Raw genomic sequence first — 14286 nt, forward strand, 5'->3', positions numbered from 1 at the left:
CAAGAAAAAGTCAGGAGACTGCAGAGTCTCCATGACTTCAAACAGCAAGCAGGCTGGGAGCAGGGACCAGGGCCCAAGCCCAGGGGTGGGTAGGAGGACATCACAGCAGAGTCATATCCTGGGGTTTCAGAGGAAGGGGGTGAGTTCCAAGGGCTGGCAAAGCCCAGCGTGTGCCCCGGGAGCAGTGGCCAAGGTGAAGTAAGGATCAAACTTGCCCATCTCTGGACTATCAGTGCCCAGTGCTGGGCACTGGGAAGATCATCCTCTAGATGATTCATTATTTAACAGGGCAGGATTCAGAGAGAGTGCACTCACGTTTTGAAAAACATCTTGTTCTGTGCTTAGCCCACGGATTCCAAAAATGTCTGCCACAGCGAGGTGCACATGGTTCCATTAAAAATGAGAGGGAGGCCTTATACACGGATGAAGGTCATGGTTCCCAAACTGTGCACATAGGCACCCTGGGGCAATATAGCACACTCACAGAGCCTGGGGCTCTGGGAGATTTCTAATTGTAGAGGAAGCACAGCAACGTCTGCCAGATGCTACACAAACCATTAATTTCAGGTCGTTCAGTTTCATGATACATGGTGCTATACTCCTTTCGATGACATCATGGCCTTGAAAAACTAGGTTTCAGTGGTTGCTGCGATAAAAAGCAAATGCTGAGTAAAAAGCAATGCAGAATAGGAAATGAGTGCCATGGTCCAGTCTGCCTTGAAGATTTGAGAAGTTGGGTGGTAGTCCAAAGTCACAAACACCTACTAGTGAGTGTGGTTATGTAGGCATGAGCACTTTCAATCCATGTCACTTCGATTTATGTGTGTTATTTTTTCAAATGGCTCCTAAGTTATTAGGACATAAATACTTATTGTTTGGACCTAACCATTTAACAGATGGAAACTTGGGGTATTTATTTTGCCCTCTGGACACCATGAACAATATCACTAAGGCGCTAAGGATGCTATGAACCTTCGGGTTGATGGATTACCCAAACTTGGGTTTCCGGTGCAATCTTCATCAATGACCGAAAAGGTTAGAGCTGGAAGGAACCTGAGAGCTGATTTAGAAAAATCTCTCATTTTGCAGAGGACACAGCCAAGCAAGGATAAGTGTTGTCAAAGGTGATCAGTTTCAGGTGTGGGTAGGATAAGACCTTGAACTTGTGCCTCCTCCTTCCCTGCCTGATATGCCCTCTGCTGGAAACAAGTAGCTTACTTCCCTCATATCATTTGTGTTATAATAATCATTCATTCATTTTCTCTCGAAACCTATTAATATAAGTGAAAAATTCCACTGCAGGAAGCTGCAGGTTGTTCCTCGCTGGTGTGAGCTGTTACTGATGCCGGTTCGTATTAACCGGGACACATCTTCACTTACTGACACTCTTTAGGACCCTGTAAGTGAAAGCAACCTCCTTTGATGGAGTGAGACTGAATTCTGGAAATGAAATTAGTGGACTCTGGATTCTAGAGGGCTACTTTCCCAAAACTTTTCTAATCCTCCCAGTTTGGGATATTGTTAAAAATAAAACACTCCCAAGGCCATTGAGAACAGTGAAGTTGCTCGGGACACGGATGTGGGCAGTCAGCTGGGCTCACTCACTAGCTCCTGCATGGCAACTTTGATGGCTCTAGGATTCAAATGGTGATTCAGAAATATTATGAATGTGGGGGGCGCCTGGGTGGCTTAGTCGGTTAAGTGTCCGACTTTCGCTTAGGTCATGATCTCGCGGTTCGTGGGTTCGAGCCCCGCATCGGGCTCTGTNTACCCCAATGTTCATAGCAGCACTCTCAACAATAGCCAAAACATGGAAAGAGCCTAAGTGTCCATCAATGGACGAATGGATCAAGAAGATGTGGTTTATCTATACCATGGAATACTACATGGCAATGTGAAAAAATGAAATCTGGCCAGGGGCGCCTGGGTGGCTTAGTCGGTGGGTCATGATCTCACAGTTCGTGGGTTCGAGCCCCACATCGGGCTCTGTGCTGACTGCCAGCTCAGAGCCTGGAGGCTGTTTCAGTCTGTGACTCCCTCTCTCTCTGACCCTCCCCTGCTCACGCTGTTTCTCTCTCTCTCTTTCTCCTAGAAAAAAAAAATATTATGAATGTGGGGCTCCTGGGTGGCTCAGTTGGTTAAGCATCTGACTTTGGCTCAGGTCATGATCCTATGGTTCCTGGGTTCAACGCCTGCACTGAGCTCTGTGCTGTCAACACAGAGCCCGCTTTGGATTCTCTGTCCCCTTCTCTCTCTGACTCTCCCCTGCTCATGCTCTCTCTTTCAAAAATAAATAAACATTTTTTTTTAATGAAGGGTGCCTGGGTAGCTCAGTCAGTTAAGCATCTGACTCTTGGTTTCGTCTCAGGTCATGATCTCAAGTTCGGGGGTTCAAGCCCTCCGTCGGGCTCTGAACTGCCAGTGTGGAGCCTGCTTGAGATTCTCTTTCCCTATCTCTCTGCCCCTCTCCTTTTCATTCTCTCTCTTCCTCTCTCCCTCCATCTCTCTCTCTCTCAAAAATAAATAAACTTTTAAGAAATTTGAAAAGAAATATTATGAATATGAACATGTTATTCTGAGTCACATTTCATAAGCAGATGAACCAACTTAAGTCCATCTCCCATGAGTTGAGGCAGATTGAGTGCTTTCTCTGGGGTCCCTGATGGTTCCTGGGAGAGTTCAGGGAGGTGCAGGGGGTGGGCTCTGTTTCTGTCCCCTCCCGCCTTCCTCCTGCCCGGGGAAGGTTGTGTGTCCCCTGCACCCTGCCTCCCACAGCGCTTCTCTCTGTGCCAGGGCCTGGTACTCCCACGGGTGGAAGACAACTAACTCTTCTGATTAGCTCTGCAAGCAATGCCTGTATCACACCCAGAAATGATAGTCAGGGGCCGGGGGCACGCACAAAACAAGAGCTGACTGCAATGTGTATGTTTGGAATCACTGTCTGGAAAAGTCACCAGCCGTTCCTCCCCACAAGGCTTTCTCCCTGGTGTCGTCCCCAGCCTCCAGCTTTCTACCTTCCACATCTTCCCCTTGTCTGTAGGCCATTTCTTCTACCTTCTCGTTCCCAGTCCAGTCTCTAACCCCACGCAGAAAATTCCACATTGCTCTCACTTTGATAATTAGAGAATTTGTTCCTTTTGTCAGTGAAGTAGAGCTGGCGCCTGGTTCTCACAATCAAGTAGTTGTATCCAAACAATGTAAGGTACTGACACCCGCCTCGTGGAGCTGCTCTTCTTCTTCTTTTTTTTTATGTTTATTTATTTTTGAGAGGGAGAGCATGAGCAGGGGAGGGGCACAGAGAGAGGAAGACACAGAATCCAAAGCAGGCTCCAGCTCTGAGCTGTCAGCAGAGTCCCACATGGGACTCGAACCACAAGCCTCGAGATCATGACCTGAGCCGAAGTCGGATGCTCCACCGACTGAGCCACCCAGGCACCCCTGGAGCGGCTCTTTAGCATTTACCACAGTCATGAAACAGGTTCCTTTAAAATATCCAAAACTTCCCAGGTTAGAGGATACTGCTTTTTTGCAAGCTAAAAGCAGCTGGATGAGAAGGAAAGGGATTTTGAGAACCCGGGCTTCGGGTGCTGCTGCTTTTGTGTGTCCCTCAAGCTACCGAAGCCCCTGTTTCCAAAGATTGACTGAGATGTCTCTGACAGTCTCAGACTCAGCAATGACGCCCAGAAGCGTGGGCTCATTTCTTTCCAGTTCCAGAGCATGGGAGGCGTGAAGCAGAGGCTGCAGCGCAGGCCAGGCATCGAGAGCTTTATTTCGATAAGTCGGTGCTGCTGTTGACACACGAAGCTTCAGCGGCCCGGCCAAACTGATCAAATATAAACCCAATTTCCGAGTTGCAGGGTTGGGTGGGCTAACAAATTGTATCAGAGGCTTTGCACCGAAGCCTTTAAGAAAACGGAGCTATTGCCACGAACCCATGACTCCCTACCCCTCCCTCTGCCTCTACTACTTCATTGCCGCTATTAATACATAATCTGGGCGAGCAACAACCTTACTCCATGCGAGTGGATGACACAGAGGCGGGGCTGCTACTCCAGGGACAATAGCTAATGACAGTAATGCTGGATACATTTTGAGGATGCTCCCTTTGCTCCAGGCACCTTTATGCACAATGCTCCGTGAATTCTCACAACAGGCCTAAAAGGTAACTACTGTTATTATCCCTGTGTGTCAAGATAATTTTGTGAAATACCATTTACGAGTGGATTTTTCACCCCTAATGGCTTTTGTTTAGCTAGTCACCCTCCACTTGCTTCTAAAGTACACGTTGCCGGGGCGCCTGGGTGGCTCAGTCAGTTAAGCATCCTACTTCAGCTCAGGTTATGATTTCGAGGTTCGTGAATTCAAGCCCTGTGTCGGACTCTGTGCTGACAGCTCAGGGCCTGGAGCCTGCTTCAGATTCCGTGTCTCCCTCTCTCTCTGCCCCTCCCATGCTCATGCTTTCTCTCTCTCTCCCAAAAATAAAATAAGCATTAAAGAAATGCTTTAATACACTTTGCCAAGCAGAGCACTTGGAATAGGATTGCTAGAGCAAAACAAAAACAAAAGAAAAAACAAACAAAAAAATGTTCTTAGCATCTGAACTTTACAACTTATGTCTATTCTGAACATAAGATTTGGAATTGAGATCTAAATTCTTTCCCTTATAGTTGAGAGGAATTCAGGACAGAGGGGTAGAGGTGGGGGGGCCTAAGGGACCAGAAGTGGCCTCACAGCTGGGATATGAAGGATGGAAAATGACAGGTGTAGACTGTCAACCAGAGACCAGTGAAGACTGTGGGTGTCTCTACAGCTACCAGTAGGATGGATGCTAATGTGTTGGGACCATGTATCTTCCTGGTTTACTACTCACCATGTAAAAGTGCAGTTTGTTTTATTTATGCTAAGATTTCCTTCATGAGCAAGCCCCTCTCTACCCTTGCGGCTCAAGGCATGGTCTGGGAATCAGCCTGGGCATCACCTTGTATTTCATTCAAAATGCCAAGTCTGTGGCCCAACCCCAGACCTACAGGATCAGAGTCTGCTATTTAACAGGCTCCTCGGGTAATTTCAAGTGCACATTCAAGTCGATGAGGCACCTCCATAGTTTTCCATTCTCTACCAGAAACAAAACCCGGTGTGCCAGCATCAGCCCCAGAGGCTCTGACTAGCTGGTGGAAGATGGGGCTAGAGAATTCAATGTGCCCTCAGATCTGAAAACCACCTCTCTTTCTCTCTCTCCCCTTAGTAACTTAGTTATAATTCTTGGTTCTATCCTGGGTAAGAGCAGAAACTTGGAATATAAGACTGTTGAGTATGAAGTTTGGCAAAGTGGAATTTCTGATTCTGACACTTTCTCTGCTTCTGGGCTCAGCACCCACCCTCTTCTTCTGGGGAGTTGTTCTTGGCCCCATTCAAACCATTCGGTTTCAGTGGAAGCTGCCAATCACAGTGCCATTCAAAGAAGATATTATTTGTTCCTCCTTGGAACATGGCTATGAGTTGTAAGGCCTGAGCAATTGGCTGCCCTGAGCCCTGCTGAGCGGGTCTGAGAAATGAGGCTGACCCTCCGGAGGAGCAAGGAGGCCTCCAAAGCAGTTTCCACTTGCTCTGGAGGCCGGCTGCCTCTCTGCCTCCCTAACATTTTGTTAGCCTAACTCCTAAACTCCTTGTGATGTTTAAACTAAGTCATTTCAGTTTATACCACTTACAATCATGATAAAGCCCAGTCTGCGACCTTCAGCAGTTAATGAGGTACAAGCCTCGGTTTCCCCATCTGCATAATATGGACACAGAGTATTCTCAAGATTCAGTAAGATATTTACATGAAATACTTTAAACAAAGGAAATACATTATGAGCTGTTACTTTCCTCAATTTTCCTTGAGATGTGTTTCCAATGTAAGTCCTAGGAGTTTACTAAATGGAATAATGGAATAAGATGTGTGTGTGTGTGTGTGTGTGTGTGTGTGCTACCTCTCTAATCGTAGGGCTTGGGCCAAGGGGGTGAGCATTGGCTGCTTTAGTGACAGCACCAAAACCACCTTATTTTTCTTCATTTCAGTGCCTCCATCTATAAAAGGGAGCCATTGGATTAGCTGAGCTCTGTGAGTACTTCCTACTCCAGCTACTTAGTTGGTGTCTGTGGGATCTCTGGTGCTTACTGACGATGCCCTTGCCACACCCAGTAATCATCTTCTCTTTCTGGTTCTGTCATCTTAAGCCTGTGTTCATTGCCATCAGCTTTGCATTTACTATGTTCCAGACAGAAAACAGCAAGAAGTAAAAGGTCTAAAAAAGAAACAAAAAAACAAAACACAAAAGGCAGTATCTAGGTTGAGTCTACACTCACCTCCCTCTTAAACTGCTTTCTTGGAAGCCATACTCAATGACTTTTTTTCACATCTCATTGGCAGAAACATGTCGCATTGTCACCCTTGTCTGTAAGGGATTCTGGAAAATGTAGAAATGTAACTGGTCACAATTCTCTTTGATAAGAATACAAATTAAAATTATAGTAAAGTACCTGTTTTTTTTACCCATCAGATTGCCAAAAATCAAAATGTTTGATAAACAGTGTGGGTAGAAAGGAAACCTCATGAATTCTTGCGGGAATGTAAATTTGTGCAATTTTTATGAAGGTTGATTTAGCAACATTTATCCAAATCATAAGTGTCTTTTGACCCACTTCTAGGAACGTATCCTACAGATATACTCACCTGTGTGTAAAATGATATATGTAAGCATTTACACCTTTGAGAAGTACTTGCAGCTGTCTACCTGGAGTTTACTGATTAAATAAATTATGCTCATTCATATAATAGAGTATCACGTGGGAACAGAAATTCTGATACCAATACTAGACAAAAACACTGCAAGAAAAATTTTATAAGCCAATTTCCTTTATCAATATAGATGCAAAACTTCTAAATAATGTTTGCAAATTAACTCTGTTCAATTCAATTTTTATGTGTGAAAAAGAAATCATCATGACATAGTAGGGTTTAACCTAGGATAGCAAAAATGGTTCCATATTAGAATATAATTAATAGGGGCTCCTGGGTGGCTCAGTTGGTTAAGCATCCGACTTCGGCTCAGTTCATGATCTCACAGTTTGTGGGTTTGAACCCTGCGTCGGGCTTTGTGCTGACAGCCGGCTCAGAGCCCGGAACCTGTTTTGGATTCTGTGTCTACCTCTCTCTCTCTGACCCTCCCCTGATGACGCTGTCTCTCTCTCTCTCTCTCTCTCAGAAATAAATATAATAACATTTTTTAAATGTTTAGAAAATAATTAATAAAGCTTATGCAATCTGAATAAATGCTGAACAATCATTTGATAAAATTCAATGTCGATTTGTAATTAAAAAAAGATTTTTAAAATATTTTTTATTATTTCTAGGAGAGGGAGAGAGAGAGAGAGAGACAGCGTGAGCAGGGGAGGGTCAGAGAGAGAGGGAGATACAGACTCCGAAATAGGCTCTGGGCTCTGAGCTGGCAGTCAGCACAGAGCCCGACGCGGGGCTCGAACCCACGAACCGCGAGATCATGACCTAAGCGAACGTCGGATGCTTAACCGACTAAGCCGCCCAGGCGCCCCTATAATTAAAAAAAAGATTTATTACCTAGGGCTCCTGGGTGGCTCAGTTGGTTGAGTATACAAATTCAGCTCAGGTCATGATCTCGCAGTTTGTGAGTTTGAGCCCCAAAATGGGCTCTGTGCTGAGAGCTCAGAGCCTAGAGCCTGCTTTGGACTCTGTGTCTCCTTCTGTCTCTGCCCTCCCCTGCTCACGCTGTCTCTCTCTCTCTCAAAAATAAATAAACATTAAAAGAGTTTTTAAAATTATCACCCAACAGGGGCGCCTGGGTGGCTTAGTAGGTTAAGCGTCCGACTTTCGCTTAAGTCATGATCTCGTGGTTCGTGGGTTCGGGCCCCGCGTCGGGGTCTGTGCTGACTGCCAGCTCAGAGCCTGGAACCTGTTTCAGTCTGTGACTCCCTCTCTCTTTGACCCTCCCCTGCTCACGCTGTCTCTCTCTCTTAGAAATAAATAAAAAAACATAAAAAAATTTTAAAATTATCACCCAACATAAATAAAAACACCTTCCCGAACCTGATGAATACTATCTACTAGAAATTTACACCACGTATTACACTTAATGGTGAAACATTAGAAGAATTCTTAATAGAAGTGGAATAAAACAAAGATTGTTTCTCTCTTCTCTACATTTAACATTATACTGGGACTCATAGTTAACACAAAACACACACACGCACTCACGCACATGTGCGCACGCGCATTAAGAGAAGGAAAAGAATAAAAGAAATAAAAACAGTCATTATTTATGGAAAATATGATCATGTATACAAAAAAATCTAAAAGATTTAACTGACAAACTGCTGGAACTAGTAAGTACATTTAGTAAAACCCTGGATACAAGATAAGCATAAAAAATCAATAATATTCTCATATATCTACAATAACCAAACAAAATAAAAATAGAGGGGTGCCTGGATGGCTCAGTCAGTTAAGCATTGGACTTATTTCAGCTCAGGTCATGATCCGGTAGTTCATGGGATTGAGCCCCACATCCTGCCTAGGATTCTCTCCCTCCATCTCTTTCTGCCCCTCTGCAGATAATTCTCTCTTTCTCTCTTTCTCTCTCTCTTTCTCAAAGTAAATAAATAAGCTTAAAAATTTTAAAATATTGGAAACAATACCCTTCAAAATATAAAAAAAAATTATACAGTATCTGGGAATATATTTCATAAAGTGCACATAAGTCTCCATGGAGGAAAAACTATAAAGCTTTCAGGAGAGCATAAAAAGAGACTTAAATAAATGAAGGCATACACCATGTTCATGAATAAGAAGACTCAAATACAGTATATATAACAATTCTCTCCCAATTAACCTATAAATTATTGTACTTCTAATCAAAATCCCCCAAATTGGTTAATTCTAAAATTCATATGAAAGCATATAAATGCCAGGAAGAGTAAGGGCAATTTTGAGAAAGAAAAATGGTTAGGAAAGTCACTAACCTATTTTATTAAAGCATATTATAAAACCACATTTATTAAAATAATATAAATGAATAGGTCAGTGTAATTGAATATAATTCTAAAACAAAACATTTTGGGGGTGGCTGTATGGCTCAGTTGGTTAAGTGTCGATTTTGGCTTAGGTTATGATCTCCCAGTCAGTTTGTGAGTTTGAGCTCCACATCAGACTCCGTGCTGACAGCTCAGAGCCTGTGTCTCCTTCTCTCTCTGCCTCTCCCCTGCTTGTGTTCTGACTCTCTCAAAAATAAACATTAATTTTTTTAAAAAAAAAGCACTGTGTATATGGGAACTTAGTATTTGATAAAATCAGCAGATAAAATAATGTATAATAAATGCCATTGGGGAAAATGGCAACATATTTAGGAAAAAGTGCTAAGCTACATCCCTAACACATATCATTCACAAAAAATAATTCTAGTGAATAAAAGATATAAATATAAGATAACAAACATATGAGTATTAGAAGTAATAGGCGAATATGATACTGACCTTGGAGTTAAAAAGGCCATTCTAAAAAAATATATATATATATTTTTTTACCAAAAGCAGAAGTCAAAGGAAAAGGTTAAAACACTCGACTAATTTATCAAACTTATATTATTGATTACATTTAAGAACATTAAGCTATGAAAAATTAAAACCAAAAGCAGGACAAACTCAATGGTAAATCATATTTGTCATATAGAAAATAATCAAAGCCTTACTATTCAGGATAAAAACACTCCTACAATTAATAAGGAAACAAAAACCTAGGAATTAAAATTGTCATAAGACATGACTATTATTCACAGAAGAAAATATGTGATAGGAATTAATAATAATGGGAAAAGACACTCAATCTCATAATAACCAGAGAAATGTATATTCAAACAATAGTGAGGAAACCACTTCCATATAAGATGAAGTGAACACACACCATACTTTCACTCCCATTGAACGCAATTATAAAATCTAGACAGAGGTGCCTGGGTGGCTCAGTTGGTTAAGCGTCCGACTTTGGCTCAGGTCATGATCTCACAGTCCATGGGTTCAAACCCACATGGGGCTCTGTGCTGACAGCTCAGAGCCTGAAGCTGCTTCAGGTTCTGTGCCTCCCTCTCTCTCTGCCCCTCCCCTGCTCCCTCTCTTTCTCTGTCTCTCAAAATAAAATAAAAGACATATAAAATTTAAAAAAATTTTTTTTAATTTTTTCCCTCCTGTGTCCTTTTGCCTAAGCTCATTGGAAAAGGAAGTTCTAAAGCTCAGAGAGACTGGGGGAAATTATTCAGCTTTCCCTCTCCTTTTCCCTCATTCTATTGCTCCCTGGCAATTCTGTGACTGTGGCAGTGGACAGCAGCAATAACAGTAGCATTGGTAGCCTTCAGGAGCCAAAATTCCAAGGGAGGAGAACTTTCATCACCATTCAGTTTTGAAGGAGGGCTTCCATGAACGTCAGGCCAAATCTCATTGCTTTTTTTTTTTTTTTTTTTTTAATTTCTTTCTGTCCTCCTACCACTTGGCCACAGACAAACTGCAATTATAAGGAAGACCAAATTTAAAAAAAAGTGAGCCCTAGAGAACTGAGAGTTACTGGGGAGATCACAGAGATGGCAGAGTTGAGGATGGTGACCCAGTAAACTTCTGGGCTCACCCCAACCTGCATATGTGTATACATGTGTACATCTAATCTGAATAAGCATATCAAAGACAGTAAGAACTATACTAACAAATAGATGTCCACCCAGGTCCTGGAATGCCAACTTGGTGGTGCACTCTTGCCACAGATCTGGATAGTATTGCAAAGACTGAAGGCAGAACTGACATTATAACCTCAGCCTATAGAAGGCAGGTAGAAACTTGAGGTCTAAATAAAATCATCAATTGCCCATTGAAACAAAAATATCACCAGTATTCATATGACTCAAGCAAGACCCAAAGCCTCATAACCTAATAATCAAAATGTCAAGAATACAATCCAAAATTACTTACTATGAAGAATCATAGAATTCTCAACTCAAGTGGAAAAAGACAGGTAATAGACATCAACTAGGAAATGATGGAGATACTGCAATTACCTGACAAAGATTAAAAAAAAAAGTGCTTGAAAGGGCAACACAAATGCTCTCAACATAAATGCTAAAGAGAAAGAATCAGCAAAGAAATAAAGATAAGAAGAAGACCTAAATGGAGATTTTGGAACTGAAAAGTACCATAACTGAAATTTAAAAACTAACTGAATGGACTTATTAGCAGATCAGAGATGACAGAGGAGTCTGTGAACTTGAAAATAGATCAATAGAAATATTCCAGTGTGAACAACAGAAAGAAAAAAGATGGAAAACAACAACAGAGCCTCATTGATCTGTGGGACAGCAACAAAAGATCTACTATTTGTGTCATCACACTTCTAGAAAGGGGAAGGAAAGAAGGAAGTTTTGAAAAAATACTTTAAGGGGCACCTGGGTGGCTGAGAAGAAAAACTAAGTGATCTTATCAGGAGATACAAAAAAGCATTTGACAAAATATAACATCCATTCATGATAAACACTCATAGCAAGTTAAGAAGAGAGGGGAGTTTTTTCACAAAACCTTCAGCTAACATTATAATTAATGGTAAAAGAGTTCTCTCTAAGATGTTCTCACCCTAGGATCAGAAAGAGGGCTAGGATATCCATTCTCAATACTCTTAATTTTAAAAGAAGAAATAAAACTGTCCTTATTCACACATGACATGACCATCTATATAGAAGATTCCACAGCTCTACCAAAAACCTTCTAGAACAAAGTGTGGCTAGTAAAGTTGCAGGATCCAACGTTGACACACACAAATTTATCGTATCTCAATATATTAGTGATAGGCCATTGGTAACTGAAATTACAAAAACCATTCCTTTTATAACAACTTAAAAAATGAAATACATAAATCTTCTAAAACATGGACATAATCTGTATGCTGAAAGCTATAAAATGATGATTAAAGAAATCAGAAGACCTAAATAAATGGGGACGCATCATATTCATGGAATGGAAGACTCAGCATAATTAAGCTGTCAATTCTCCCTGAATCTATGTATAGCTATAGTTCAATACAAACCCAAATCCCAGTAGGCCTTTTTGCATATGTTAATGAGAATATTTCAAGTTCATACAGAAATGCAAAGGACTCTCAATGTCCAGAGCAAATTTGAAAAGAATAGGTTAGAAGAATCTAACTACATGATGTTAAAACTTACTATAAGTTACAGGACTCAAAATGGTATGGTATTGGTGAAGAGGTAGACAAACAGATAAAGGGGAACATAATCGACTCCAAAAATAGATGCACAAAAATGTGCATTTAATCTTTGATGGCCATGCAAAAGCCATTCAGTGAAGAAAAGAGAGTTTTTTTAACAAATGATTTTGAAACAACTGGTCATCCGTATGCAAAACAATAAACTCTGCCTTATACCTCAAACCTTATACAAAAATTAACTGAAAATAAATCATAGATCTAAGTGTAAAATGTAAAACTTTTAGAAAAAAAACTATAAGAGAAAATATAATGACCTGGATTATGCAAAGAGTTCTTAGACATGACCCCAAAAGCAAGTTCTGTTAAAAAATACATAGATTGAAAATTACCAAATTTAAAAATAAAACTAAATTTTATTTTATCAAAAATTAAAAACTTTTGCTCTGAAAATGAAAAGACTACAACCTGAGAGAAAATATTTGCAAATATTGTGATTGCAAATCACAATTCCAACCATGGACCTGTTCCCATAATATCTAAAGATTTCTCAAAACTCAACAATAAAAAGGCAAACAACCCAGTTAAGAAGTGAGAAACCTATTTAGATAGATCACCAAAGAGAATACATAAGGATGGCAAATAAAAGATGCCCAACATCATGTGCTATTAGGAAAATGCAAATTAAAACCACAATGAGATATCCCTACACACTTATCAGAACAGCTAAAGTAAAGAAACACTGACAATATCCAGTGCTGGCTGATGAGGGGGTAGAGCAGCTGGAAGTCTCTCTCACACGCTGCTGGTGGGAGTGCAAATGGCTACGGCTTCTCTGGAAAACAGTTTGATCGTTTTTTAGAGTTAAACATACACTTATCATTTGACCCAGACATCCTGTTCTGAGTATTTACTCTAGAGAAATGAAAATATATATCGACATAATGACTTGTGCACAAATGTCTAGAGTAGCTGTAATTTCTAGTTTTCTAATTTCCCAAAACTAGAAACACGCCACACGTCCTTCATTCAGTGAATGAATAAACCACACAGTAGAACATTACTTAGCAATAATAAAGACAAAATTATCAATATTATGCAACAATTCTCATGAATCTCAAAAGCATTTCACTAAGTAAGAGACCAAACTTCAAAGACTAAAAATTCTGAAATTCCATTTATATGATATTCTCAAAAAGATGACGTTATAAAAAGAAAATGGATCAGTGTTTGATGGGCGTTAGAGATGGGAAGAGAGGGTCTCAATTGTGCAGGTGTTAAAATTCATAAAACTGTACACCAAAAGGAAAAAAGTCAATTTCACTGTCTGGTAATTTTAAATATAGAATTTCACATGGCAAAAATCTCTGTTTTCAGGTATAATATTATTTGTTAAAAGAAAAGCAACATAGTGAGATCTCATTTTTATATCCATCAGAGTAGTAAAACTTAACACATTCGATAATAGCCTTTATTCAGGCAAGAGATTGGGAGAGATTGACTACCAGTGAGCGACTAAACTGGTAGATCATTTCAAAAGATAATTTATCTATTTGAATATTACATATTTATTCCTTACGACACAATAATTATAATATTGTATAGAAAAACACTCATATACATACCCAAGGACGTTTGTACAGGGCTCTTCATTCTGGCATTATTTGTTTTGTTTTGTTTTTGTTTTTAATGTTTATTTATTTATTTTAAGAGAGAGAGAGCATGGCAGGGGAGAGGCAGAAAGAGAGAGAGAGAGAGAGAGAGAGAGAATCCCAAGCAGGCTCCATGTTGTCAGCACAGAGCCCAATGGGAGGGCTCGATCCCATGACCCTGAATCATGACCTTAGCTAAAATCAATATTCGGTTGCTTAACCGACTGAGCCACCCGGGTGCCCCGATTCTGGTATTATTTGTAATCACAAAAAATTGAGAACAACTTAACCATCCCTTGGTAGCGGGGTGGTGAAGAATGCATACCTGTGCTCTAGAAAACAGCACACCGCTTAAAAGAATGAAGC

Source organism: Hyaena hyaena, unplaced genomic scaffold (assembly GCF_003009895.1).
Source record: "Hyaena hyaena isolate Hyena2069 unplaced genomic scaffold, ASM300989v1 scaffold_1271, whole genome shotgun sequence".
In the NCBI taxonomy this organism is placed as follows: Eukaryota; Metazoa; Chordata; class Mammalia; order Carnivora; family Hyaenidae; genus Hyaena; species Hyaena hyaena.